General features: G+C 45.9%; 1 protein-coding gene and 1 long non-coding RNA gene across 10 annotated transcripts in view; one reads left to right on the top strand and one right to left on the bottom strand.

Moving 5' to 3' along the window:
• The window catches only part of SGMS1 (sphingomyelin synthase 1), a 229,116-nt gene that overhangs the window by 125,449 nt on the left and 76,327 nt on the right, over positions 1-27,340 (top strand). The window lies entirely within an intron of this gene.
• Positions 1,826-13,030, bottom strand: LOC102155321. Of its 3 annotated transcripts, XR_005379547.1 has the most exons (4): positions 12,864-13,030; positions 11,552-11,644; positions 10,021-10,216; positions 1,826-2,180 (listed from the first exon to the last, which is right to left on the bottom strand). It is a non-coding gene; the product is annotated as an uncharacterized LOC102155321 (long non-coding RNA). The 3 variants fall into 3 exon arrangements; XR_005379546.1 differs by lacking the exon at positions 11,552-11,644 and having other exon boundaries at positions 12,864-13,024; XR_005379545.1 differs by lacking the exon at positions 12,864-13,030 and having other exon boundaries at positions 11,552-11,821.

The following is a 27,340-nucleotide window of genomic DNA, read 5'->3' as shown; positions in this document are numbered from 1 at the left end:
AGAGGACAGAGGGGAGGGAAGAGGAGAAGGAGGATGGGAGGGAGGAGAAGGAGGATGAGAGGAAGGACAGGAGGGGGGACTGGAGGGAGGATGGGAGGAGGATGGGAGGATGAGAGGAAAGACAGGAGGGAGGAAGAGTAGGAAGATGGAAGGGAGGACTGGAGGGAGGATGAGAGGAGGATGGGAGGGAGGAGGGGAGGATGAGAAGAAGGACTGGAGGGAGGAAGAGAAGGAGGATGGGAGGGGAGGACTGGAGGGAGGATGAGAGGAAGATGGGAGGATGAGAAGAAGGACTGGAGGGAGGATGGGAGGAAGAGAAGGAGGATGGGAGGGAGGATGGAGGGAAGATGAGAAGGAGGACCAGAGGGAGAATGGAAGGATGGGAAGGAGGATGGAGGGAGGATGGGAGGAGGAGAAGGACAGAGGGAAGATGGAGGGAGGATGAGGAGGGGGGTAAGGGAGGACAGGGTTACAGTGTTTGCTGAGTTCTGTGATGTCAATACTCCAGCGTGGCTGGTTTCCCACCACGACACAGTCACTGTAAGCAGAGTTGGGGAGGGATGGGCAGGCGCTCACCTCTGCATAGTTTAATACCAGCCACACACCGCAGTGAAAGCTACACCAAGGGCATAAAGTGTAATAAAATTGGAAGTGGTGAGTTTTGAGTATTTCTTATCTTTGTGTTAGTCTAATTTATTTTAATTGTGTGTTTATATAGTTTAACTTTGAACGATGGCTGTGCTGAACCACTGCTCACAGTCTGCCCCAGTGGACTGGTAGGACGGCCAAGCCATAGGTTTCCCGATGGGAAGACAGCTGGAGGCCACAATTCTTCAATTACCTGTCCTAGCCCTGGTGGTAAGAGTTTGGCTTGACTGGTGAAAGCAAGGTTTGCTCTTGAATCTGTGCTCGAACCCTCAAGTTGCCAAGCTCACATGGCTTCTGGAGCTGAAGATAAGTCCTGAGACCAATTTAGAATGGAAACCCGTTGCCTGAGGCTTGTTGACCTCGTGATGTCACTGCCCTGGCACCCTCGCCTCTCCGGGCTGTGCAGTGACAGTGGTTGCACACAGGCAGGCTGTCCACTCCCTTTCCAGTTTGTTCTGTGCCTTTGCTGTGCTCCCTGGAACCTACACCTTGTCAGGTAGTGACACTGCAGGGACCAGCAGCCAGGCTTCCTCCTCACCAGCGATGGCTCGTTGCTTTGCTTTTGTTCAGAAATGAAGTTTTCATGAAAGTACATTGTCTCCAGAGAGAGAGAAACAAAACAGGATGGTATGTGGGCAGTGTCAGGTTCACACTGGCTTGATGCAGGTCTTCGGGAGGGGGATGGAGGGCACCAGGGACCCTGGAGCAGGTAGCCCGTGCTCCCCCAGCCCGCTAGCTTGCCCTTTCCAGGGGACAATGGGAGCCTGAAATCGCTCAGTAACAGCTAAGATTGTGGTGGTGGTTTTTATTCTAAATCTCACCCACCTTGCTCTCAGAACACATTCTTTACTGAACCTTAAAAAAAAATGTCTTGGGTATTTCAAAACATTCGTTTGTGTCAGTTCCCTGAAACGGACTTACATAATCTTAAAACATTTATTTCCCTTATTTCCTCCTGAAACAATAGATATTTATAGCTCCTTCTGAGTCAAGAACGGACTTGGATTATTGCAAAAGCAATTCTTGCCCCTTTCATGCTGAAACTGATGGATGGAAACCTGAGACGCTTGCCCCTGGATTAAGAAATATTGACTTGTGTTTCAATCAAGATGAATAAGAGTGTCTTGGGTCGCTGTGAAAGCAGACTTGGGAGAAATAACCAGCCGAGGAGCCTCACCACACATAAAATATTCTGATTTATGATTTCTCTCCCAGGAGGGACCTGATGCTATTTCTGGGCATCCCCAGTATGGATGCGAGTTTGACTGGAGAGCTGGCAGGTGTGTAGGCCTTGGGGGTGGGGAGGTTGCAGCCTGGCACGGTGGTCGATCAGCGCGCTCCGAAGTGTGCTCTGTACTTGGGAGTCGCAGGTCGTGATGTGGTCGATGTCATAGGAGATACAGTGAGTGTTTTGGAAATCAGTTGGAGAGAGAAGTGCCTTGTGTGGCGGGAGTGACGAGGTCAAGGAGACTTGCAGCAGCACATGACAGGTGCCGTGGGTATTTAGTGACTGTGCTTTTTAATTCAAATACCTATTTTAAAAATCATAAAGGTTAACAATTGGAAAGAACTTTAAAAATGTGAAAGTTATTAAGAATTGAAAATTCATCAATATCATCTACCTACAGATACCATTATTGACTATTTTTTTTAGTTTTTCATTTTTTCTGGTTTCTTTCTGGTTTTCTACCATCCTCTTCCTAAGCCTGGGTTTGACATGCATTTCTTTTTTCTTCTAAAATGGATCTTTTGTGGTAAATATCATTTGACACCTAATTTGGTTGACCGTGTACTGAAACCATACCATGTTGATAAATACATCCTGTTTGGCAGCGGTTCCTGTGTTACGCGGCCCGTATTGTTTAACCGGATCCCCGGGAGCGGGCATTTTGGTGGTTCTCCGCTCCTCCTCCTCTTCGTAAAGCTCACTGTGGTGAACATCTCTGGTCATGCATTGTGGTGCACCTGCCCAGCTCCGTGGGCAGATCTCTGAACAGAGTCGGGGCAGTGCCTTCGGGAACATTCCAGCAGGAAGAAAGACTGTGAGTGAGCAAAGAGGTAGAGGCAGGAAGGGAAGCTCTCACTCTGGGGAAAGGCGGGAGGTGCGGTTGAGCAGCAGGCCAAGAGGGAAGGCCCGCTAGCTGGGGCTGTCGGTGGGAGATGAGGCCTGCCGGGCCCAGCCCTTATTCATTCTCAGTTGGGAGCCATGTGGGAGTCCATAGCCTGCCTCATACAAAGATTGTGAGAATCTTCGGTTTTCCTTAACTTACCTTACCTTATCTGAGGAGAAGTGATTAATTAATTGTTATAGGTAGTAATTATTCATTATGGGTAATAGATAATTAATGGTTCTACCTTCTAAAACTTCCTGAGAGGCTTAAGAAACCAACAAATTAGGGAGTGAACAATTAATGGAAGTCGGGAAGAGTATGTATGTATAGAAAAAATTGTAAGATTAGAGGGGCCTGTGGTTTTGAAAAGTAAAGGAAACGACATTAATTCATGTATTTTATACACTTCTTAACAAACTGAATAAAATTTAAAGACAATTTGGGAAAAATATGGATTAGGAGACAAGTATCATAATTTAAAATAATACTACCTTATGCTTACTTGCTTTCATGTGCTTGTGTGTTTGAAATGCATCGCCTTCCCTAATTTCCCCTAAACTTTCTCAGGAGAGTGCAGGATTGTCTCCACTCTGTAGGTGAAACAGAGGCCTCCAAGGCTGGCTTTGAGGAAGTGACACCGGGCTTGCAGTTGGAGGGAGGGGCTGGTAGGGCCTTGGGTAGATCTGGGGACTTCCCTGGGAGGGTTGTGAGGCCACAGTTAGACTTGGAAGGTGACAGGGAGGGACTGCTTTCTAGCCCACAATGGTCTCTTTCATCATCACTGAAGAGAAGAAAACACTTCCTCAGCCATTTTCTGTTCCCTTTGTGGTAGGTGACATTGTTGTCAAATCACTTGTCCCTGCCCACCCTGTGGGAGGATTACACTTTCCTTTTTTTTTTTTTTTTTTTTTTTTTTTAGATTTTATTTATTTATCATGAGAGAGGCAGAGACCAAGGCAAAGGGAGAAGCAGGCTCCATGCAGGGAGCCCGATGTGGGACTCGATCCCGGGACTCCAGGATCATGCCCTGAGCTGAAGGCAGATGTGCTTAACCACTAAGCCAGCCACCCAGGTGTCCCATAGATTATACTTTCCCACCCCACTGAGGGTTGGCCCCCATGGCTTTCTTGGCCATAGGACCTATTTTGGCCAAAACAATGTGAATAGCAATGACACCTGCCATTTCCCGGTAGAAGCTTTAACGAGGCATGGCCTGGGTCCACCATGTCTCCCTTGTCCCTGCCATGGGACCAGTGTGTCCCACTTGGGGTGTTCCTTCTCCTTTGGTCCCTGTGAAGAGGACACAGCTCACCTCCACAGAACCAAACAGGAGCCAGGAATAGTAAGACCTTTCTCTCATGTTGGCCTCCAGAATGTTGGCACTCTTTGATACTGCAGTGTGACTTAGCCTAAACCCATAGAGGCCCGCTGTCCTGCTGTCCTTCTCCTGCATTGGAGAGGTGAACCTTCTTCACACGTTATCACTTCAAATAAGGCATTTAACTAGGTGTGTAGGGTTGACTGAGTTGCCCCTTCGTTTGTTTGTTTATTTATTTATTTATTTATTTGAAAGAACGAGACAGAGTGAGAGAGCACACAAACAGTGGGGAAGGGCAGGGGCAGAGGGAGATGCAGACACCCTGCTGAGCAGGGAGCCCAATACGGGACTCGATCCCAGGACCCTGACATCATGACCTGAGCTGAAGGCAGATGCTTCACTGGCTGAGCCACTCAGACACCCCCCTTTATTTTGTTTCCTCAAACACTTGCAAAACATGTTCCAGGTCAAGGTCTGGATGTCTAGAGGTTTTAAATAATCCAAGCCCCCGCCCAGCCTCAGGACCCTGGGAGCGTGGCGTGACTGGGTGCCATGTATTCAGTGGCTGTGAACAGGGCACGTGGTTGGGTCCAGAGCCCAGTGTCACACGGTCACTGGTGGGCTGTGCTCAGGGAGGTGAGCCCCCTGATGGGTGCCATCCTTATGATGCCCTTGCAGTGGCATTCCTCTCCCATCATTCAAGCTCATCTCCCCCCCCTTCCCTCCCCCGCAGCCGGAGCACAAACTAGTTTGTGCTCAACACTAGACTTCCTTATTCCCAACTTGCATTTTTAGTGAAACGTTTTGTAGCAACTCATCCACTACATTGGTGTATGTCTTTTTTTTTTTAACATGTTATTACAACAAAATTAAACATTCAGTAAATTATTGACCATTTTTGTTGATTCTCTCCCCACTGCGCCACCGAAGTTATTGGTTCTTTTCTCTGTGCTGTATGAAGTGGAGGTTGCTGTTGTTAGAGCACTCCTTTGCATTTTCTCTTTGTGGTGTCTGATGAGAGAAGGCTCTGCATGGGCTTAGTAATACCTTACCTCAATTTGGAATAACTTGGAGTTGTCCTGTCATATTTCAGATCCTGTGTCTAATAATCAGACAGGTGTTCAGGGGATCTAACTTGATTTCATGCTCCCAGTGACTCACCCTGGCTTTGGACCATGGCGCGACACCAAAAGCTCCAAGAAGTAGTCTGACTAGTAGTTTCTGGGCTAAGACAATGCACGATGTAGTTTCCCAGTCATTCAGCTATTTCCTTTCTCGCCGCTTCTGATCCCTTCTCCACTTGCATTTCAAAAGGCACATGACTAATTTATTATTCAAGTCCCATCTTGAACCAAGAGCCTTCAAACTATTTTGTCCAATATGCACAGAAAAAAAGGGTTACAGCCCCAGACAGAGGAAGGAATACTCAGAGAACTGCCACTGTGTGTCCATAGTGGTCTGGTCTTAAGGTTGGGTGGTGGGTTCATGATTGTTGATTTTAATATTATTTTTCCTGACAGATACGTTAAATAAATTCTCTTTACGTATGAAATACTATATAACCAAAAAGGTTTTTTTTTTTTTTTTTTTTTTTTTTTTTTTAAGTGTAAAACAGTACATGCTGTTAAATGCATCCATTGTGTTTATATTGGCAGCATTGAGTCCTGTCAGGGGCACCTGGGTGGCTCAGTGGTTGAGCATAGGCCCTTGGGCTCAGGTCAAGATCCCAGGGTCCTGGGATTGAGTCCTACATCGGGGTCCCTGCAGGGAGTCTGCTTCCCCCTCTGCCTCTCTCTGTGTCTCTCATGAATAAACAAATAAACAAGATCCTAAAAAAAAAAAAAAAAAAAAACTGAGTCATGTCAGTTAGTTTTACGACTTTAATTTTCTTGTAAAACACCTTAGATGGGTGTTTTAATAAATAGTGCCCTCTTTCTTCAACGGAGCAAAATAATTTTATTTTGAAGACACTATTTATTGACCTTTGATTTTCAGAGGGTCTTCCTATCAACATAGGCATCGATATAGTTTAGGGCTCACCCAGAGAAATATTTTCTTTTGTCCTACCACAGAGAAGTATCCTCTGTTGGGGAGAATATAGAAAGTTAATGTCTGGTTATTGACAGTGACTGGCCACTTGTCCCTTCTCTTTTTTGCAGGAAAACCTCAGTGTTTACACAGAGTCTGAAACATTAGCCATCCGTACTCTGAGCTGTAAGCCCAGGCCTGTTTGGCAGCTGTGGGGATCAGACATTAAAACCCCAGGTTTGGGGTTAAACATCCATAGTTTTGAAGCTGGCTCTGACTCGCCTTGACAGTTGACCTTGGGCTCAGAACCTTCATGACTCCTAGTTAACAGTGGGCTCAGTACTGCTGCGAACACCTGCCTGGCTGTGTTGTATACATATTAAACGGGAAATAATGTGTGTACAGCAGAAGGCACTATCGTGACTAGATCCTCAGTAAATGAATTACATTGAGCAATTTTTTTTCTTGTTTTGGTGCAATTTCAAATATATTTTCCTATAGGGACAGTGTTAAGAATGAGGTTTGAGTACAATATTAGAAATATTATTAACATTATACTTGAGATCAATCATAAGTTAAATAGGCTTCTAAAGACTGGCCAGAGAAGCCACTGTCTACGTTTTGTCTGTAGTGAAATGCATTTCAAATGCCACATAAGTTCATTGACTTCATACTTAGGAGTGAACTTTTAGAATGTAATTTATTACCAGGTTGAGGGCTGACTATTTAGATAACCTTTTGCTTGGACATAAAATGGAATTGCTTGATAGGCGGTAGGTTTCCTGGGGGCACATGAGTCCTTTTTTCTACTTCTAGGAAGTCCGCTCACCTTCTGGAGAAATTACTGCTCTTCTTGCAAATCTAACCAGGTAGTTTTATTGTAGACCTGCCAAACAGAGGACCTTGACCCACCAGGTGGGCGCATGGCCCCAAGTGGGACCTGTGTGAGTTTTTTCCGAAAATCTTTAAAATTATAACTATAGTATAGTCCCTTTTACTGGCAGAGCCGGGATTTAAGCGGAAGAAGACAGATTTCAGAAAGGAAGAATGAAACCATCTAGTCCTGGTGGAGTTTATTTTGAGTTGATCCTAAAGCCCAGCTACCCTTATGACTCTCCTGTTGCTGGGTTACTTAAGTCAACACATTCCACCTTTTATTTTTTTAATTTTTAATTATTTATTTATAATTTATTTATTTTCTAATTTAAATTCAATTAACATATAGTGTATTATTAGCTTCAGAGGTAGAGGTCAGTGATTCATCAGCCTTATATAACACCCAGTGCTCATTACATCATGTGCCCTCCTTGCTTTTACTGGCGATGCTTCAAGTGCCATTTCTGTTACCGGCAAGTTAGAAAAAGGTGACTAATTCATTTGTTTAGACTTGGAATGTTTAAGAAGTTGTGTCTTTGTCATGACAATTATCATAAATATAATTACATAGTAGGACAGCTGATTTATAACATAGCTTTTTGAGAACAATGGTAGTGTTTATGCCTATCTCATAAAAGCAGAAATATATTAATTAGCACTAATCAAAGGATACCAGTGACTATGTGTGTGTGTGTGTGTGTGTGTGTAAGAGAGAGAGAGAGAGAGAGAAATAATGACTTAAAACACACTGATGGTCACTGGAGGGGGAGGGGGGACATGAAACAGGTGATGGGCACCTGTTGTGATGAGCACCGGGTGATTAAAATAAAACCTTTTTTAAAAAAGTAAGAGAGATAATGATTCTGATAGGACTTTGTGCTAATACAGGCATCTATAATGTTTGATTTTAAACCATATAAACAAACATATACATATGATGGTTCTAGTAGTTATAAGTTGCGTTGAAGACTGCCTTTTGCTACTGTTTATAATTAGGAGCATTAGTAGGTAAGCAGGTAGCTGCTCGTGACTATACCATGTATGTTGAGAGAGACGTTTATCTTTACGGACAGATTGGCACTTTGGCAAGATGACCCAATGTGTGTGTGGGTGTGTTCCTTACTAGAAAGGGAAGATAATATGACTGAATGCTTTTGTTTTCTTCAGTGGGTTCGTGTTGGAGAAACTGAGATTTTATGTGATGACACTCTTTCGTAAACCCTACTTCCTTTTAGGAAGTACCAATTTGTGCTCTCAGTTGTAGCATTCGGTATTGTTGGAACATGTCAGAGAGAGCAAAGAAATGCATCTGCCGCTTGAGTTCTGCCTGCCAACTGGCTTGGACAGCTATAATATCTGCTTATTCCTGATGTGTCAGCAGTTAGGAGGAACGTTTTCCCTTCTCCTTCATGGCTGTTGTAGAACTGGAGCATCAGTCACATCAACATGACTGTGTATTCAGAATCTGCCATGTGCTGGGGATACAAAGCCTTTGAGACACAACCTCATCCTCAGATAGACTTATATCATCTGGCCAGAGAGAAAGGTCAGGGAGAGATCTTGAATCAAAGAGCAACGCTGAGGTTCTGTAAATCAGTTTTGAGACGGAGGTATAAAAAATAAGGTCTGTAGGCATTTGAGGAAAGGAAAGTTCTCCAAGGCTTGAGCCAGTGGGGAGGGTTCTAGGAAAAGGAAGGGTCTGGAAGGTCATGGCTAGTATGAAGAGTGAGAAGAGGTCTACCTACTGCCAGGGGGTGTGGTGTGGGCCTCCACAGGAAGGAAGTGCTGTCCACTGCCTTAGGGGGACAGCAGGTAGATCAGTTGGGTTATTTGATGGAGGGTTCCTAAGATGGAAGATGGGGGTTGGAAAGGTGAAGGCCAGCTTTTGAATGACTGAGCAACATGGCATTGGGCCGGTGGGCTGATCGTCACTTTTTTGAACCGTACAACGATAGCCTGTACTACTGATAGTTTTGTACTTTAGGCAAAAAAGACATCTGTAAGGACGTTTTGGCAACACTGGCAACTCGGTCCTTGCTTTGGGAGCATAAGGATTATTGTAAACATCTTTCAAGTGCTTTGAGTGTTAGGATTGCAGGTAGACATATTTATGAAGCTCTTCTTCCTGGACAGAGCACCCACTCTGTGAATTTTAAGCCTGCCTGGATCCTAGGCATTAGAAACAAACTAAATTCTCTCTCTCTTTTCTGGACAGCTGCCTTTCCCTTCCTCTTTCGTGTATCTCAGTGTATCTGTATATATCTACACACATACAATTGCATTTTTCAGATTGCAGGTGATAAGAAGTTTACTCAGTTGCTCAAATACACAACAGTTTTATATATATACAACCTTCCCATATAAAAGAGCTGCTATTCTTGGTGTAACAGCCAACATATCATCAGTTTGGCCAGTGTTAACTGCTTATAGTATTTTTGTAAACAGAAAATCGCCGTTCTTAAAAATACATATTAATTTGCATGAATGTTTGAGGAAAGTTGCCCAAAAAGCGGATGTTTTCCTTTGGATCTCTACTATAAAACCGTAGCTGTTCAACTGATAGAGGGAAGGTTTCTGACATGGTGGCATGCTGGACTTTCGCATGTATCATGTGAGGGTGATGCTGCTTTGGGAGTAGAGAGGGAGACTTGGCAGCTGGAACAGCAGTTGGGGACACTCAGCCTCGGTGACCTGGCACAGGGGGATGAATACCTGAACCCGGAATGGCAAGAATGGTACAGATAATGGGAGATGACTAGGAGGCTGTCATCATACCTGTTGATAGTGAATGAAAGAGAGAACGTGTGTTCTCAGATGACTCCAGAATTTAACTCAAAGCATCTAGGACAATGAGATTACCTTTATGTGAGAGTCAAGAGAGATTTTCAACCTTATCATCTAGACTATGGGCCCACTGATGCCTGTTGCTAGGAAAATTTTGAGGTAATAGGCTTATCTTGTGCCTGCCTGTTTGGACCACAAGTTGGTCCTTCAGGTGGAAGAACTTTTGGAACTCTTGAGAGAGATGAACCGGTTTACCTCGCACCACGCTCCTGGTCTCTTATGGGCACAGCTGGGATGAGGGCTGGAGCTCCTGAGTCCTGGTGCTCTGTTCTTTCCATGCTGCTTTGAAGAAAACCCCATTTTAGGAAGGGCCTTTGCTCTCACTTTAGATTTTATCTTTGGCCAGTGAGTATTTTGGAGAAAATTTGGCTTATGGAATGAATGATCGGTTCTAAAAAAAATAAGAGGAAGTTAAACTCAGGAGATTTTCTCCAAAGTTAGAAGGTTTAATTTGTTACTTAAAAAAAAAAAAAAAAATTCTTCCTCTGTTAAAACACTCTACTCCTATTAGCCATCAACTTGTTTTTTTTTTTTTTTAAGATTTTTTATTTATTTATTCATGAGAGACACACACAGAGAGAGAGAGAGAGAGAGAGAGAGAGAGGCAGAGACAGAGGCAGAGGCAGAGGGAGAAGCAGGCTCCATGCAGGGAGCCCGACATGGGACTCGATCCCGGGACTCCAGGATCGTGCCCTGGGCTGAAGGTGGTGCTAAACTGCTGAGACTTCGAGGCTGCCCTGCCCCATCAATTCGTTTCTTAACTGGTCCATAGGACATAGTAGTTCTGGAGTCTTCTGTGATTTGCCAATTCCCAGCTACCTAAAACTCCCTTAAATATTTTTTCTACAATAAAAATATTTATTCTATCATATAAAGTTTCCCGGCTCCCTAGCCCTGCGCTCTCTGCTCCGGGCTCCGCGCTCCTGCACCCGCTCATATGGTTTCCTTTACATACTACAATTTAAATAGTTTTTATTCTATAGTAACCCAGATAGAGTGATTTGCAGAATCTTACTTTTTTAAAAGTTGGTTTAGGGATGCCAGGGTGGCTCAGTGGTTGAGCATCTGCCTTTGGCTCAGGTCGTGATCTGGAGGTCCTAGAATCAAGTCCTGTATCAGGGAGCCTAGTTTCCCTCTGCCTGTGTCTCTGCCTTTCTTTCATGAATAAATAAATAAATAAAAATCTTTTTAAAAATTAAAAAATAATAGTTGGTTTACTGTGGCATAAATGAAATTGCTTCAATTTTAAACCTTTTTTTTTCATAGTAAAGTTCCTGTTGTATAATAACATTAAATCCAAGAATCCTAAACCAAAAGTTCCTTTAACCGCTTAAAGTCTACAGAACACTAAAGTACTATTTCAGCTGTAAAATTATTTGCATATTTTAACGTTGAAAATAATTTTTAAAAAGTGATAGCTGGTTTGTCCATAGTTTTGGAGATGGGTTCAGAACTTACAGGGGCCAAACCCACTATGGTGTGAGCGCCCCACTGAATGTCAAGCACTGTGCCCAATGCCTTGCGTGTCTTACTCCGTAGAAGCTGTTCCACGAAGTGGAAGTGTCAGGTGGGCCTCTCATCCGACGCCCTCGCTGCGGAGTTGCCTTGCCCGGTGTCGGCCGCGGTGTCCGAGCTCTGACCCGCGTGTGTGGCGGTGCCAGGCCCCCGCTCCTGCACCCAGAATCGCAGCCTCGCTCACGGACTTTCTTACAGCAGTAGCACTCACCTGCACCCGCCGGTCAAGCATGTCCTGACACTGACTCTGGCTTTGAAAGAGTTTTTAAAGAGCCTCTGCTGCGTTCTTGGAAGTTGTTCAAGGCTGAAGTTCGGGGGGGAAAAAACCTCTTTTAAAGGCTGTACCGGGCTCCTAAGCCTGATATAAATCAAGACAGGCAAGTTCCGCCTTAGCCGACAATGAACACGCTTATTGGTTAGGATCGCACGGGCTGACTCATTTCTTTTTTGCTGTGTTAGAGGGCCACACCCTGCATTCCAAAAACCTCGGCTGCCCGGCCACACCCGCGGAGCCTCCGGGTACGAGCCGGCGCGCCTGCCGCCTGCCGCCTGCCGCCCGCGGCCCCGAGCGCGGGAGCGGGTGCGGGAGCGCGGAGCCCGGAGCCCGGAGCGGAGAGCGCGGGGCCGGGAGCGGGAGCGGGTGTCCCCGCCGCCCGCCGCCCTCCTCCCTCCTCCTCCCCGCCCGCCCGCCCGAGCCGCGGGAGCCGCGCCGACCTGCCCGCGGGGAGCGGAGACGTAAGTGTGCGCCCGCCGCCCGGGGTGCGCGCTCGGGGCCGGGGTGCGCGCTCGGGCCGGGGGTGCGCCCGCCGCCCGGGGCCCTCCTGGGACGGCGGGTCTTGTCGGGGCGGGGGCCGCGCCCGCACAGGCTCTCCACGCGGAGAGCGGCGGGAGGGAGGGAGGGAGGGAGGGAGGGGTGGCATCGCACGTACCGCGGGGTGTCCAGCGGGGGCGGCGCCCGCTCCCCGCAGGCCTGTCCAGCCGGGGCCCCCGCAGGCCCGCTCCTCGCAGGCCGCCCCCCGCCGGGAGCTGCCGCCGGGAGCCGGTGCTGGGCCACAAGGGCGCACGTGCTCCGCGTGCTCGCTCCACGGCCCTGCCTCCTGCGTGTGCCGGCCTCTGGCGGCTCTCCTGGGCTTCGTGGAAGTGACCGCCCGACGGGAATGCGCGGGCTCGGAAGTTACACCGGAGGGAGCGGAGTAAGAATCCGGGACACCTGAGCCCCAGGTGCGTCCATTCTTACCACCGTAACCTTTCCTTTCCTTTCCTTTTCTTTCTTTCTTTTTTTTTTTTTTTTTTAAGTAGATCAGGTATGAGTCTTTTTTAAAAAATAATAAATGTATTTTTTAATGGTGTTCAATTTGCCAACATACAGAATTACACCCAGTGCTCATCCCGTCAAGTGTCCCCCTCAGTGCCCGCCACCCCGTCACCCCCACCCCCCGCCCTCCTCCCCTTCCACCACCCCTAGTTCGTTTCCCAGAGTTAGGAGTCTTCCATGTTCTGTCTCCCTTTCTGATATTTCCTACCCATTTCCGTAGATGTGAAGTCGTGCCTCTTCCTCGAGAACCTTTCCATGTAGGAAACTAGTCTGTAGAGGCGTAGAGATTTGTATGGTGGGGTCTGTTTTGGAAGGTTCTGCAGGAGGAGGGGGGAGATGTAGGGGCAGGAGAAGCGGAATCTTGGGATTGTTCTGTTTGGGTAAAAGGACCCGCACAGGGCAACGGGCGTCACCACTGCCAGCCACGCTGTGCCGCCAGCAGCATCGGGTTGGAAGAGGAATATTGCAGCCGCCTTATGGAGTCACGAAGCGAACCATGCTGTGAACGGTCTTACCCCTCCTTTACGGAGAGAGAGCCTAATGCAGTAGGCAAGATTCAAACAGAGACCGTGAACTTCTTTGCAGCTGACTTTTCAGGTCTATGAAGGAAACGTGCCTAGAAAGAAATCCCTTCTAAAGGCACTAAGTAAATAACCGGATAGAATTTTTAATAAGTTACTCTTTGAACTCCTAGGAGCGCTGTTTCCAGGCTGGAAGGCTTGTTCAGCTCTGCTGCTTTGAGTTTAACTCATCAAGTGCCTCGGCGTGCATGGGAGGGACTGGGGACACCCGTTCTTTTGAGAAACAGCCTGTGGTGTTGAAATCCACTGGGGTAGTGGGAAAATCCCATCGGGCTGTGAGAATGGGAAAATACTCTGTTAAATCTCTAGGATGTCTAAGATCTAAACTGATGATTAGATTTTGATTCAAGTTTTACCTAATCCTGTGACAGAGCCGAACATTTAAGGATGCACTTTTATCAGGCAGTCAGATGCTTTGCACCCACTACCTCATTTAATTCCTACAATAATACTGAGAGAGGGGGGTATTATCTTCATTTTATAGTAGAAGCAGCAGCTTTGGCAAGGTTTTATAATTAAACTGGAAGACAGCGTTTGAGATTTTATTTTTCCCATGTGGCTTCAATTACTCCTAACATAGCGTTAATTTTTCTGCATGAAGTGATCCAGAGAAGTTTCTTCATTTAAAGCAGATTCTTTATTATTATTATTTATTATTATTATTATTATTTTATTATTATTATTTTGGTAATTTTAAAAGCTCCTTGTTGCCCTCATGCCAGGATATCAAAGTTCAAGGAATAGTGCATTTACTCTGGGAGCTCATGGTTTTTAAATATTAACTAAGCGAGCCCTGTTCTTGATGAGCCTATTAACACACTTGGCGGCCTAACGGTTGTCGACTTGGGGGTGACCTCCTTCTTTTTTTTCCCTGAAGCCCTTTTAGTTCTGGACTTGCATCTCATTCCTGCTCCTCACTCACAAAGTACAACCCAGGCATTCCCTGATCATTGAACCAAGCAGCTGGGGCCACGGATGTCCAGCGTTGCGCTGTGAGTGCACACCGGCGGGATCTTCTGTGCTACGTATATCGAAATGCTTTTAAATTGTTTATTGGCACTTAAGTTAGTGTTGAACCTCTTTGTTAAGAACTGTGAGGTCATAGACGGCACACTCTGTGAGTGCTGGAACTTTTCTTGCTGGATGAAGGTGAGAAAGTCTCCATGTGTCTCGCCAGGGGCAGCCGATACCGCAAGGGTCCATCTGCTGGGCCAGCTTTTGGGAGGTTATAATGAAAGAGAACAGTGTCACCGTCGTAGGGACTGCCATGAGCTCCAACATCTCTGCCAAAAACCGGGTGTTGCCCACACCCCACCTCATGACTGGCACCATCTATTTGACACAGAACACCCACCTACTTCCTAAAGCGAAATAAGAATGCTGTGGCCTCCTCCCTAAACCTCTCTACGTCCTAGCTGCGTTACGTGACTTGAGTTCTTGAGGATGTTGAAAGCACATGCCAGTGTGATGATCAAACCACTTGGGGGTAATCTTATGAAAACCATGGAGAGGAGGAAGTGTGCCAGGCAGCTTGATTTTCAAAACTGGGGACATGGTAAATCCTGGAAACTCGATATTCAGGACTTATGTTAGTAACTAGCAGAATTGTAAATGACATTTTTGGAAAGGTGGATGGGGATCGATTTAGAAAGAGGGGTGATGACTGGTGTGCAGCATCACTCGTCTCCATCTGACCTTACTTCTTTTTTGGTAGTTACTGGACAGGTACATCAGCGTTGCCACACATGATGACAGGTCTGCTTCAGCCAGACGTTTAACAGAGTGCTGCATGTTCTTTACTCAAGGTGGACGAGTGTAGGTTGGACAGCAGTATAGATAAGTAGGTTTGGGTTTGCCGTTCCACAGAGGGATGGTCAGGCTTGCTAGGTACCAGCACCGTGGGGCAGTTGACGTGACTGGAGGTGGAAACTCCTCCAGGAGTAGACGTAGAGAATTTAGAACCAGGTGGGGGACAGCCCAGGGTTCTCTGAGGCACTGTAGGCAGTGGTTAAGAACAGGGACTGGGGGGCTTCTGCGTGGCTCAGGTCATGGTCTGGACGCTCAGCCCCTCACCCGGTCCCTCCCTCTCCTCCTGTTCCTCTCCAATCAATAAATAAAATCTTAAAAACAAAACAAAACTAAAAAAAAAACAAGGACTCTGGCTTGACCTCCGGTAGGTTATTTGAGTGCTCCCTTCCTCAGCCCGTTCATAAAGTGGCAGATAACACTGCCTCCTTATGGTTGTCGGAGATGTTGAAGGATGACATAGGTAATCCAGGTCAAGGGCTTTACAAACCTGAAGTGTTGGTGCTAGTCTTCTGTGGTGGTTCCTCCTTTTGCTGCTTTGGGCAGCGTCGTGTCTGTTTCTTGGTCTGTGTGCAAATGTGGGCCCAGAACGGGGCAATCACGTTTGGGCGAGGGTCTAGGAAGCTTGAACAGAGGTTGAAGACACGGGGGCTGCGCGTACTCCCGTGTAGAAGCTGAGGGATGGCGCTTGCATCCTGCCAGTGAGGCACAGCTGGTCCTGTTCTCAGTCCTGCACCTTGCAGCCTGTCTCACAGGTGCTTTCTCTTAAGGAGCCGTAGCTTGGTACCCTTCAGTCTCCATCGAACTAGGCTCTGGAAGAGCTCTTTCTTGGTACCAGTACGATGGCGAACCCGTGATGTGGGCTCAGGCGCTCAGCTAAGCTCCAAGGTGTTCTGGGGTGACAGGGAGGCGTGCTGCTGGCATCGGGCATCGGGTGGGCGGAGGCCACAGTGCACAGGACAGGCTCCCCAGCGAGGAACTGTCCCGTCCCAACGTCAGTAGTGCCGATGGGAAGAAACCTCCGCTTCACTCCAGTGTATGTGTCTCTGTGAAATTTGACTGCGAGTCTTTGCTTTAGCAGCATCACAGAGTAGCTTTAAGGGGATGTTTATGAAGGGCCTTTGTGAGCTAATGCGTGCTGGAATCTGCAGATGCGGGCAGCATATATCGTTATCAACTGCAGCGTTTGCTCTGTTCCCTAGAGGAAGACATTATCGTGCTGGGAGAGTCAGATAAGCCCGTGCTTGCATCCCAGCTGTACTGATTTAACCTGCTCTGTGATCGAGACAGGTTTCTTCATCTGTGAAAAGCCAGTCTCTGTTTCATAAGAGTGACGGGACTCCTGTGTAAATCTTGCAGTGCCACTCAGGCGCCATCGTTAGCCATTGTTTTTCAAATTAACTTTTCCTTTTTGGTCATGAGATTAACTGATGGTTGTGAAAATGTAAGCCTTGGAGAGCGGATGCATAAAGAAAGTGCACTTGTGATAGTTTCAAGATAAAGCTGAAAAGGAGGGATGCCTGGGGGGCTCAGCGGTTGAGTGTCTGCCTTCGGCCCAGGGCGTGATCCTGGAGACCCGGGCTCGAGTCTCGAGTCCCACGTCGGGCTCCCTGCTTCTCCCTCTGCCTGTGTCTCTGCACCTCTCTCTCTCTCTCTCTCTCTCTCTCTCTCTCATAACTAAAATCTTTAAGAAAACCTGAAAAGTTCTGGTCGTCAGAACTCAGGAGAGGTTCTGTCTTTGGACATGTTAAACAGTGGCCCTGCAGGGAAGGATGGGACATGCCCTGAGGACAGAAGCACAACACAGTCCCGCTCCTCACGGGGCTGGAAGCAGCCAAGAGTAGCATCTTTGTGTTTGTGCATTGCTTCACTGGAAAAACTTGCCACCTTTGTTGTTCTCAAGCAGGCTGATTAACTCTGTTTCTTCATGCTCCTCCTCAATGTTAGGGTTTCTTCATGTATTTTCTAGTGCCTTGAGACATAAGCCACACACCCAGCCGTCTGTTCACAAGTGTCAACTTTGCAGGCTTAGCGGCTTCCTGGACCCACTCAGCCTCCCCACAAAAGACGAAGCAAAGCTTTCCTGTGATGACTCTTCCTGTCACCCCCACTGGTGCCCCAGCCAGGGAGGTAGAGTCTGGAGCCATCCACGAGCCCCTCTGCTCTCCAGCTGTCCTGGCTGCCTGTGGCAGCGTGTAGCACATCCCTGAGGTCAGCTGAAAGTTGACACATTTGACTTCAGGGTGATTTTGTTTTGTTTTGTTTTTTCTTTGAGATGAGCCTGGGGTGGAAAGCTGTCCACGCTGTCCACTGGTCCACTGTGTGTACGCCCACCTGCTGTCTCCTCTGTAGAGGGAGGAAATGTTGCAGCTCTGTTGGTGTCCAGGAGGCGAGCAGTGAGACCCGCAGCAGTGAAAAAAAAGTTCCCTGGCTTAGAGAGAGAGGCTCTTATGCAGGTTGGAGGATTGAAGTTAGTGAAGTTTGAAGAAATGTTATTTTCTTACTCAGAGTCCCTGCTGCAGTGGATGGAGTCGTTGCCATCTTACGAATGCGGGAGGTGAGCCTCATGTGGGGCACGTCTGCGTGCCTCCACCAGCAGCCTGCCTCTGGCTGGGTGTCCGGAAGGCTTTGCCCTTGGAGCCAAGGACCGACGACACGCCACTCCAGCAGTGGCAGCCCCAGGGGGCAGTGCGGCGGTCACAGCCTGAGTGGCTCGTGGAATAGGAATGGGGGGATCAGAAGCCACTTCTGAGAAATGTGTAACCCAGACTAAGCCTGCAGCCCTTGGAGGCCTTTGCTGAGCTAAGCTCCAGGCCGCACAGACGCAAGGCGAGGCTCTAGACTCATGATCTCCGGCTGTCCCAGTGCTGCTGGGTTTAAAGCAACTTGACGAAATACCTCAGTGGTTGTGCCCGAGTCCTGAACCAGGGACACGGAGTTGTACGCCTCGGTGGGGTCAGAGGCAAGAGTTTGACCGTCAAGCCAGGCCAAACGTCCTGTTACTAGTAGACGAAAGAGAGGACAGACCAATGACAATTTTAGGTGGTCCCAGTGAGCATGGTTCTTGAAAGCAGATGAGATGATTTCTCTGCTGCGGGTTCATCCCTGTGGCTTTGCCTTCACGGATGTGGGTGAGACTAGCAAGTCCACGAGCTGCTGTCCGAGTGTCGAACATCCTTGAAGGCGTCATCCACCCGGTGGAGCTCTGCACTGTTTGCTGCCAAGATCCCCGGTTGTAGACTGGTGCTGGGTCAGCACACGTTAAGATAGATTTCTTTGCGTTTTGAAACTAGAGTCCCTCCAAAAGGCCCAGGTGCGTTTTAGACATAGAAGGAAGAGGAGATTGAAGATGTCACAGTAGAGTGCGAGGGTGTTGCCCTTTGCCCAGCCTGTGTGCTTACCTCCTCTAAACTTGGCGCTTCAGGAATTCTTTGATCTGCTAAGTCTATTCAGTGGGTGTAGTTTGCCCTTTGAAGAGAGGTTGCTCCCCTCCCAGACAAGTGCGTGTGGAAAGCCCTCACTTCCTGGGAATCGCTGGTTTTCACTGTGAGTGTGGCTGGGCTGTGGGTACCCCATGAGAGCGTAGACCCCTTGCCCTTTCTGACTTGGAAAAGACGACTGGACAAGTAAAACACCTGCAGGGCCTGGAGCTCAGCGAAGGTAGAGTGAAGTGCAGAGCCGCTCGGCTCCTCCAGCAGAGTTAGCACTTGGTTCCAGGTGGTCTTCTGAAATGGCCTTTGGAGGGGAGTGTGTAGACATGGAGCCTGTGGCCGGGTGGGGGCGGGGGGAGCTGCCCTGCCTCTCTTGCAGCCCGAGGTCTGCAGGGGGAGCCTGGCCCTGGGCTGGGGCTGTCCCTGCACTTTTCAACTTATCAAATCAGCACGGCAGAGCCCGCCCCGACCTTGCAGTGGGGTGTTGGGCCGCGCGGGGACAGCGTGATTCTGTCCCCTGCCCCCTATGCGTTCCCTGATTGCTCTCTGGGCTCCATGTGAATTGTGCTTCTTTGAACATCCCCGTGAGCACATACCATCTCCTGATCACCCTGTCGATGGATCACAAGGTTAAGGGGCCAGAGCGCCGGAAACACCAGCCCGAGTGCCCTTTTCTCTGATGGCTAACGCAAGAGTGATGACCGTCAGACAGCTGGTACTTTCCTTGGCCTTCTAGACAATGTTGAGAAGAAAAATGAGTGTAACTGAGTGCTTATTCATGCTGGAAATGTGTTCTGCTGTGTGAGTGACTCATGTGAGCATGAGTAAAGCAAACCCGAGTCCATTGTTATAGTTACGGTGTAAACTCACCAACTCCTACCCTGCTGGTTAGCATATCCTGTGATTCTCATTTAAATTGCAAGGATTACCAACCCTCTGTAGAAGTCCCCAGTCAGAGCAGCTCCTGGCCAGAATTTCACTGAAGTTTTTCATGGTTTTGTGTCACTAAGATTCTTACAGATTTTAAATAGACAAAAGTAGAGTTTTAAATAAAAGAAGGCTACTTTTATTTGGCTGTTGAGATAATATGCCCCAGTCTTTTGGGCATTGGGGTTCCGGAAGCCATGGTACTTTAAAAATGTACTCACATAAGACTGTCCTTTTAACATTCCTCTATTCACTCTGGTGTACTGAGACTTCTGCAGTTGTGACCCTGATGTTTGTAGTGCTGAGCAGTTGCTGGGGAAATACCAGTCTAGTGGCCCGGGTGCGTCCGTTTAAATCCTTAGCCTTTGCTTCCAGGAGCAGAATTCTCCGGAGAGTCAGGAGCCCGATATCATTTACTGATCATGTCCTGGTCAAGGGTAGAGATACAGAAGTTCAAAGTGTCCAGCCCAGACAGAGGGACTGCCTCTCACAGTGTCCGCAGTGCCAGGGTGGCCAGAAGTATGTCTTAGGGAAACCAGGGAGTCCCAGGAAGACTACAAGGAAATCCTCCCGGGAGGGGGGGGGGCGGCGGGCAGGGAAAGGTGGGCATTATGCCCACCGGGTGGAAGACTATGGAATCCTGTCCTCGAGCTCCACCCTCCACCGAGAGCTCCTTCCCTTCCCGGCCCTGGATTCCACACTCAGGCCTCTCCTCAGCTGCCACCATGCCCTCCAACTTCCTTCATCAGCCGCCACTGTGTTCCAGGGAGCTTTAGTATTTGAAAATATGGTAGCTAAATTATCTGAACAAATTGTGTGTCTGTGTGGGTGGAGGGTCGGGAGGGGGCTGGGAGTCGCTGTATTCTTACACTGTGAATAGAGTCAGAGAGGCTGATGCTTCTACTCTGCGACTGTCTACACCTGCCCGTTGCCCACCAAGCACATAAAATGCCAGCAGCACCCCTTCCCTGCAGTGGGGATGACCGTGGGCCATGCTTTGCTGTCTAGAACCCTAAGCCGCTGGCCACGTCCAGACATTTACATTAAATACATGAAAATGAAGAGTTCTGTCTCTTAGTTGCACTCACTGCATTCAGGTGTTCGGTACCCTACCCTCATGGAGTGATGTGGCTTCCACGGGTGAGGTGAGCAGGGGCATGGAGAAAGCCCGAAACCACAGGTCCTTGTGGCCTTGGGCTGGACGAACCGACGGGGGAGCCTGTGATGGGCAGGCAGGGGATGAAGCCACAGAGGACATTCTGAGAGGTCAGCAGAGGGAAGTGAGATGTGCTTCTGGCAGCTTCTGCTTTCTTTGTAGGTCTTCCTCTGTGCCTCCCACTGGCCCTTCCCGGGGGGTAAAGCCAGCAGTCGGGGACAGGAAGGGCTGAGTCTTGGGGCCAACAGGCTCAGGACGGACACCACCCAGTCTGTGAGCTGAGCTCCTCTTACGTGTAGGGTCAGCTCCTGTGCCGCCCTCCTTCAGGCATGCACAGTGAGTGAAGCACTTCTTCATATGTCCGTGAGCAAATGGCATTAACTGTGTTTCTCCAGCGATGAATTATGAACTCCTTGGGGGCAGGGACTGTGTCGCATGCGACTTGGTATTCCAAGCCCCGGGCACATAGTGCATTTTTAGGAATCTAACAAATTGGTTGAAAACTCACTGAAGTGTGTTGTTTGGAAGGTTTCTTAACAGATATTCATTTTTTTAAGTTCTTATTTAAATTTCACTTAGTTAACATATGGTGTGATGTTAGTTTCAGGTATACAATATAGTGAGGCAGCACTTCCATACATCACCCCGTGCTCATCACAACAGGTGCCCTCCTTCATCCCCATCACCTGTTTACACCCCCGCCCCGACCATCAGTGTGTTGTCTACAGTAAGAGTCTGTTTCCTGGTTTGCCTCTATTCTTTTTTTAACCTTTGCCCATTTATTTTGTTAAAAACCACGTGTGAGTGAAATCATATGGTATTTGTCTTTCTCTGACTGATTTGGCATTATACTCTTTAGATCCATCTATGTCATTGCAAATGGCAAGGTTTCATTCTTTTTTATGGCTGAGTAATATTTCACCATGTGTATACGACACATCTTCTTTATCCATTCATCAGTCTGTGGACACCTGGCTATTTTCATAATTTGGCTATTGTAGCTAGTGCTGCTGTAAACATAACATCGGGGCACATGTATCCCTTTGAATTAGTTTTTTTTTTCTTTTTTTCTTTTTAATTCTTTGGGTAGATACCTACTAGTGCAATTGATGGATCACAGGCTAGTTCTATTTTGAACTTTTTGAGGACCCTCCATACTGTTTTCCACAGTGGTTGCACCTGTTTGCATTCCCACCAACAGTGTAAGAGGTTTCCCCTTGCGCCTCATTCTCACCAACACCTGTTGTTTATTGCATTTTTGATTTCAGCCATTCTGACAAGTGTGAGGTGATATCTCATTGTGGTTTTGATTTGTATTTCCCTGATGGTGAGTGATGTTGAGCATCTTTGCACATGTCTGTTGGTCATCTGGGTGTCATCTTTGGAGAATGTCTGTTCATGTCTTGTGCCCATTTTTAAATTGGATTATTCATTTTTTGAGTGTTGAGTTTTATAAGTTCTTTATGTATTTTGGATACTGATCCTTTACTGGATGTCATTTGTAAACATCTTCTCCCACTCGGTATGTAGCCTTTTTAGTTGTATTGATTGCTTACTTCACAGTGTAGAAACTTTATTTTGATGAAGTCCCAATAGTTTATTCTTGCCTTTGTATCCCTTGCCTTAAGAGACATATTTAGAAAACAGTTGCTGTGGCCGATGTCAGAGAAATTACTGCCTGTGCTCTCTTCCAAGGACTTTTATAGTTTCCTGTCTCACATTTAGGTCTTTAATCCATTTTGAGTTTATGGTGAAACCATTTTTGTGTGTGGTGAAAGAGAATGGTCCACTTTCATTCTTCTGCACGTGTCCGTCCAGTTTTTCCAACACCATTTGTTGCAGAGACTGTCCTTTTCCCATCGGATATTCTTTGCTGCTTTGTCAAAGATGAGTTGACCATATAATTGTGGGTTCATTTCTGGGTTTTCTGTTCCATTCAACTATGTGTCTGTCTTTGTGCCAGTACCATACTGTTTTTGATGACGACAGCTCTGTAATACACCTTGAAGTCTGGAATTGTGATGTCTCCCGCTTGACTTTTTTTTTTTTTTTCCAAGATTGTTTTGACTACTCAGTTTTTTGTGGTTCCATACAGATTTTAGGATTGTTTGTTCTCGTTCTGTGAAAGGTGCGGTAGGTATTTTGATAGAGATTGCATTAAATGTGCAGATTGCTTTGGGTAGTAGAGACATTTTATTTTATTTTATTATTTTTTTATTTATTATTTTTTTATTTTTTTTTTTAAGTAGAGACATTTTAACAGTGTATTCCCAATTCATGAACATGGAATGTTTTTTCATTTTGTTGTGTCATCTTCAATTTCTTCCATCAGTGTCTTATAGTTTCAGAGTACAGGTCTTTCACCTCTTTGGTCAGGTTGATTCCTAGGTATGTTATAATTTCTGGTGTAATTGTAGATGAGATTGTTTTCTTAATTTCTCTTTCTGCTACCTCATTATTGGTGTGTAGGAATGCAACCGATTTCTGAATGTTGATTGTGTATCCTGTGACTCAACTGAATTCGTTTATTGGTGGAGTTCTTTTGGGTTTTCTAAATATAGTATCATTTCCTCTGCAAGTAGTGAAAGTTCTACTTTTTCTTTGATGATTTGGACACCTTTTATCTCTTTTTGTTGTCTGCTTGCTGTGGCTAGGACTTCCAGTGCAATGTTGAATAAAAGTGGTGAGTGGACATGCCTGTCTTCTTGACTATAAAGGAAAGGCTTTCAGATTTTATCCCATTTTGGTTGATATCAGCTGTGGGTTTTTCATATATGGCCTTTATTATGTTGAGGTATGTTCCTTCTAAACCTACTTTGTTGAGAGTTTTTATCATGAATGGATGTTGTACTTCATCAGATGCTTTTTCTGTGTCTATTGAAAAGATCACAGTGGTTCTTACCCTTTCTCTTTTTAATATGGTACATTAATTACATTGATTTGTGAATATTGAACCACCCTTGCATCCCAGGAATAAATCCCATGTGATTGTGGTAAATGATTTTTTAATGCATTGTTGGCTTTTGTTTGCTAGTATTTTGAGGATTTTTGCATCTGTGTTCAGCAAGGATGTTGGCCTGTAGTTCTGGTTTTTGGTGATGTCTTTATCTGGTTTTGAAATCAGGGTAATGCTGGCCTTGTAGAATGAATTTGGAAGTTTTCCTTCTTTTCTATTTTTGGAGTAGTTTGAGAAGAATAAATATTAACTCTTTAAATTTGCATGTGAAGCCACCTGGGCCTGGACTTTCATTGTTGGGAGTCTTTTGATTAGTGATTGAATTTCATTGCTGGTAATTAGTCTTTTGACATTTTTTATTTTCTCCTTTTCTAGTTTTGGGGATTTATATGTTTCCAGGAATTTATCCATGTCTTCCAGGTTGTTCAATTTGCTGGCATATAGTGTTTCATAATAATCTCTTATAAATGTTTGATTTCTGTGGTGTTGGTCTTTCTCCTTTCTCATTTGTGATTTCATTTATCTGGGTCTTTTACTTTTTGATAAGTCTTGCTGGAGGCTTATCAGCTTTATTAATTTTTTCAAAGAACTAGTTTTGGTTTCATCTGTTCTCTTGCTTTTTTAGTTTCTATATCATTTATTTATGCTCTAATCATTATTATTTCCTTCCTTCTGCTAGCTTTAGGCTTTGTTATTTTTCTATCTCTTTTCATTATAAGGTCAGCTTGTTTATTTGAGATTTTTCTTTCTTCTTGGGATGGGCCTATGTTGCTGTATACTTCTCTCTTAGGACCGCTTTTGCTACATCCCAAAAGTTTTGGACCATGTATTTTAATTTGTTTCCATGTATTTTTAAAAATTTCTTCTTTAATTTTCTGCTTGACCCATTCATTGTTTAGTAGCATGATATTCATCCTCCATGTATTGGTGCTGCTTCCAAATTTTTTCTTATGGTTGACTTCAAGTTTCATAACACTGTGGTCAGAAAAGAATCAGGATATGACTTTGATAGTCTTGAATTTGTTGAGACCTGTTTTGTGGCCTAATATGTGATCTGTTCTGGAGAACGTTCCATGTACACTTAGAAAGAATGTGCATTGTGGTGTTTTAGGATGGAATGTTCTGAATATATCTGTGAAGTCCATCTGGTCCAGTGTCATTCAAAGCCATTGTTTCCGTATTGATTTTCTGTTTAGATGATCTTTCCATTGCTGTGAGTAGGGGGTTAAGTTCCCCTACTATTATTATACTATTGATTATTCCCTTTATGTTTGTTATTAATTAATTGTTTTATATATTTGGGTGCTCCCAAGTTTAGTGCATAAATATTTACAACTATTAGACCTTCTTGTTGGATTGTCCCCTTTATTATTATATAATGCCCTTCTTTGTTTTCTGTTACAGTCTTTGCATTAAAGTCTAGTCTGCTCAGTATAAGTGTTATTCTGGCTTTGTTACGACATCGATTTTTATGATAAATGTTTCTCCTTCCCCTCACTTTTAATCTGCAGGTGTCTTTAGGTAAAATAAGTCTCTTGCCAATAGCATATAGATGAATCTTGGGTTTCTTATCTATTCTGACAACCCTATATCATTTGATTAGAGTGTTTAATCCATTCAGAGTGATTATTGATAGCTGTGTATTTATTGCCATTTTATTACTTGTTTTGTGGTTGTTTCTGGAGATTTCCTCTGATCCTTATTTTTTTCTGTCTCGTAGTTTGCTGGTTTTGTTTAGTGATATATTTTTACTTCTTTCTCTTTATTCTTTCCATATTTATTAGTTTTTGATTTGTGGTTATCATTAACTTTGTATATGGTAGCTTCTGCATGGACCAGTCTATGTAAAATTGTTGGTCATTTACTTTTGAACCTATTCTTTACTCCTCTCCTCCCCCACGTTTTAGGTATTCTCATATTTTACATCCTCTTTTATTTTGTGAGTTCCTTGGCTGATTTCTTAATAGAAATATTAATTTTTACTGATTTTCTGTTTCCTACCTTCATAATCTAACTTACGTTCTTTCCTTTCCACCCAGAGTCTCCTGTAGTATTTCTTGAAGGGCTGGTTTGTGGTCATGAACTCCTTTAATTTTTGTGTGTTTGGGAAACTCCATCTCTCTCTCTCTCTCTCTCTCTCTCTCTCTCTCTCTCTCTCTCTCTCCTGAACAGTAGCCTTGCTGGATATTGTATTTTTGGCTGCAGATTTTTCCCATTCAGCACTTTGAATATATCCTGCCACTCTCTCCTGGCCTGCCAAGTTTCTGTAGAGAGATCTCCTGCTAACCTTATGTGTGTTCTCTTGTTAGTTAAGGATGTTTGTCTTGATGCTTTTACGATTTTTTTATCACTCTGTTTTGCAAATGTAATTACAGTATGTCTTGGTGTTGGCTTGCTGTTGTTGAATTTGATGAGCGTTTCTGTTCCTCCTGGATCTGGATGTCTGTTTCTCCAGATTAGGGAGGTTTTCAGTTATGATTTTCTCAAATAAATTTTCAACCCCCTTTCTCGCTTTTCTTCCAGGACTCCTATAATACAAATGTTAGTATGTTTGATGGAGTCACTGAGTTCCTCAAGTCTATTCTCATTGTTCTATAATTCTCTCTTTTATTCAGTTTTGGTTTTTTCCATTATTTTGTTTTCTAAGTCATTAGTTTGTTCCTTTCCTTTTTTCAGCCTGCTGTTCATTCCCTCAAGCCTTTTTCCCATCTCGTTTATTGTATTTATCCTTCATCTCTAATTGATTCTTTTTCAACTCTTTTTATCTCTGTGGTAGTAGTCTCAGTGATGCCTTCTTTTCTCAAGCCCAGTGAGTATGCTTATGATCATTGCTTTAAATTCTCCATCAGGCATATTACTACATCTGTTTCACTTAGATATCTGGCTGTGGTCTCATGTCCTTTCATTTGGGATAAATTCCTCTGTCATGGTTGTCAAAGTCCCTGCCTTCTGTATGTTAGAAAAGCCTGTTGTATCTCCTGCTCCTCAAAGTAATGGTCTTAAAAAGAAGAGGTCATGTAGTGCCCAGGGCCTGGTGCTTCAGGGAGTGTCCCAGGTGTGTACTGCATGAGCTCTGGTGTTGTGTTGTGGCTGCTCTATCCTTCAGGCCAGTCATCTGCAGAGGCTCTCCTTGTGTTTGTGAGCAGTGTTTGGTCCCTGGCCTGTATGTGGCGAGCTTTAACTAGATGTGCTGTAGGTGCTTGTGAAATGAGCCCTGACACCACCTCCAGCAGATCTGAGGCCCTGCAGAACTCTCTGGTGGGGAGGCTTGGTGTGGGCAGCAGTTTGTGCTGGTCTTCTTGGGGGACGGGCCCACTGCCCTGGGAGTGAGGCGGGCTTGACTGAGAAGTACAATCCCACAAAGGCACAGGGGGACTCGGTGTAAGCAGATGAGGCAGCCAGTGTAGGTGCTGCACTGCTTCCTGCAGGTTCTCTGTGTTTATGCTGTGGGATGGGGAGGACATGGCACAAGTGAACTGCCATGTTCCTGGAGAAGCGTCTCCCTGAAGGCTGCCTCTGGGGCAGATGCTCTGGGCAGATGCTCTGAGAAGATCGAAGCATCTGCCCCTGTCTGCCCCAGGCGTTTCCATGTCATCTGCCCCCAGGTTGTTTGGCTGCTTTGTCTCCAAGAGCAGTGCAGTGCCCTCCAGGTTCTATCCCAGCCAAGCCTGCTGATCTTTACAACACCAGGTTTTAAGCCCTGCTTGTTGCTAAAAATCATGAAATACAGGCCCTCTCACTTTCCAAGCCAGTGGCTATGGGGAAACATTCCCCTGTGTGCTGTCTCACTGTCCTCCCTGACCATGGCTCCCTCCCCTCCACAGCACC

This window comes from Canis lupus, chromosome 26 (assembly GCF_011100685.1).
Source record: "Canis lupus familiaris isolate Mischka breed German Shepherd chromosome 26, alternate assembly UU_Cfam_GSD_1.0, whole genome shotgun sequence".
Classification (NCBI taxonomy): domain Eukaryota; kingdom Metazoa; phylum Chordata; class Mammalia; order Carnivora; family Canidae; genus Canis; species Canis lupus.
Note: the sequence above shows the minus strand (reverse complement) of the source record. Positions and strands in the feature narration are given on the sequence as shown.